This window comes from Notolabrus celidotus, chromosome 1 (genome assembly GCF_009762535.1).
Source record: "Notolabrus celidotus isolate fNotCel1 chromosome 1, fNotCel1.pri, whole genome shotgun sequence".
Lineage (NCBI taxonomy): Eukaryota > Metazoa > Chordata > Actinopteri > Labriformes > Labridae > Notolabrus > Notolabrus celidotus.
The window spans coordinates 30,552,308-30,554,807 of NC_048272.1; the positions used below are offsets into that span (position 1 = coordinate 30,552,308).

The window sequence follows — 2,500 nt, forward strand, 5'->3', positions numbered from 1 at the left end:
ACTACACCACCAGGGGGGAGACGCATTCACACTATCAGGCTCAGGAAAGACCAATGTTGAAGAGTTATTAAACCAAGTGAATCACAGGTGTGTGTGATGTTATTGTGGAAGGAGGGTGAAACTGAAACACTGAGGGTACGCTACCTTCATATGAGATGAACTGCTGTTTTCATGCTCTTTAATCACACCTGAGGTTTACACAGAGCAACACCAGGGTGCCATGATTAAATGTCCTGTTTTTGATTTGTGTCTGCTACTATTTCCCCCCCCCCATCCCCTCTCTCTCTCTCTCGCACCGTCAGTGTTATATGTCTAATCATTGTATATTCAGTATTCAGCCCTTGAGTCTTTGTTTCAGCATTTTAGCATTTTTTTTAAAAAGCTCCAAAATTCTGCAGTATAAAAAAATAATACATATTTGTAATTGATAAAAACAAAATCTGAACTCTTAAATGCCACCAACACCTTCTAGTCAGACATGAAAACAGAGACACAGGTCAGAGTTTACATCACACTGTCAGGATTTGGTCCACAGGGAAAAATCAGACAGACATTTACAAAAAGTGCAGTGGACAAACTCACAAAAAGTGTTTACACTGCAATGGAAATACAAGAGTGAGGACCCCTCGTCTTAAAACCTGGAGGACTCTGAACATTAACATGCTTTAACATTATAATGATCTGTTCTTTGATTCTACAGTTACTATAAATCTTTAAATAGAATTTGAAGCCAATGTGTGAGCACCGCGCAAGGAAGAACCCTCCTCGTCCTCGTTCAGAGCAGGACCCCGAGTTTGTCACAATCGGACATTTTGGTAAAAGCAGCCTGAACTAAACCTCTCAGGTGATCATTATCACTCAGGTCAGCTTGTTTCCTGGTGGTGACAGCGCTCTCGATCAGCAGCAGAATAATCTATACAGCTGCTGAGTTAGCGCTCGTGCTAAGCTAAATCAGTCCGAGCCGCAGGAGGACATGAAATATGTATCGAGGTTTGAATCGGACCAAGGTCTGCTGCCCACAGAGCTGCAGCCATCAGCAGTTACCAAACAGCTGACTCACACATCACACACACACCTATATGTGTGTAAAGTATTAATATATATCAGATATACCTTAGTGTGTGTGTGTGTGTGTGTGTGTGTGTGTGTGTGCCTGCGTGTTCTGGTGTTATGTGAAAGTTCTCTCAGATTCAAGGTGAGATTTAAAATGAGCTTAAAAGAAGGTGTGTGTGTGTGTGTGTGTGTGTACGTGCGTGCGTGCGTGCGTGCGTGCGTGCGTGCGTGTGGATCGATGAGGCCTTCAGGTAAACAAAGCAGCATCACCTTCGAGCCTGAAAGCAGTAAGGTAAATCATGGAAGACGTAACAGCTCCTGCAGAGAGCAGCAAGGGTGGGAAGTTAAAACTGAATGGATCAAATATTAATTTAATATTTTAAGTAATTATATTCACAAATCAATGTTTTTAAGGACATGAGTAACTCTTATTTCATAAATCTGTAATTTGTGATGCTTCTATTTCACTTATTTTTTAACACCTTACACCTAATTACTTAATTTCCTGTTTTGATAACTAATGTGATTTTATTTTGAAAGGACCCAAAGGTACTTCCTCTAGATGGTAATGTTACAGGAGTAAATGAAAACAGCTGAAAGAAGGACAAACGGGTGTAGATACATGATTCACCAAACGTACACCAGGAGTACAGAGAGGAAGAGAGAGAGAGGGATGGTCCACTTGTTTAGATTCAAAACATAGTTAGAGATAAAAACATAAACATGCTGCCAGGTTTCATGTACGTGTGACAAACTCTGGTGCTGCATCTTCAACTTAAAATGTCCACCTGCTGTCTTGGGGTCTGTATGCCTCTATTCAGCTACAGACAGAAAAATGACGTGGATGTTGGAACTAGATGGAACTACCACACGTGTGTTAATTATGTGCTGACAAATCCTGCAAAAACAAAGTGCTCAGAGAGTTTTTGAGCGGGTTTCTTTAATGAGTGATGTGGCAGTGAATGTTTTTCTTACGTAAGGGGCTGTGGTCTTTGTAATCTTACTGTTTTCCTAAAGTTTCATTTACCTTGCTTAATGCATCCCAACACGAAACAAGACACTGAATAATTACGTGGTTGTGTTTAATTCTTGATTCTGATTAGCCAATACACTAAAGCAATGGAGTGTTAGTCCCTGCACAAGAATCAAGTCAATCTGCGGAAAGGAGTTGGCACATTTCACCTCTGCCTGTTGACACTGTGGCAAAAATGTTACAGGACTCTAACTCCATAAACAACACGGAGAATATACATACATGTATATATATTTCTTAAAGTTACGTTTTGGGCCATTTTTGCCTTTATTTGATAGGACAGCTGGGAGTCGAACCTCCCTACAACCTCCCTAAAAGTTGCAAATGCTTAAACTGACAGGCTAACAGCACTCCAACACGGAGGATGTTTATTATACTACTCTCACGGAGAGAGCCCCAAACTTTGGATTGGTG

At 40.9% G+C, this 2,500-nt stretch overlaps 1 protein-coding gene across 3 annotated transcripts in view; it reads right to left on the reverse strand.

Annotated features, from left to right (window-relative positions):
* Positions 1 to 2,500, reverse strand: part of LOC117819030 (E3 ubiquitin-protein ligase RNF123) — a 152,814-nt gene that overhangs the window by 1,254 nt on the left and 149,060 nt on the right. The window lies entirely within an intron of this gene.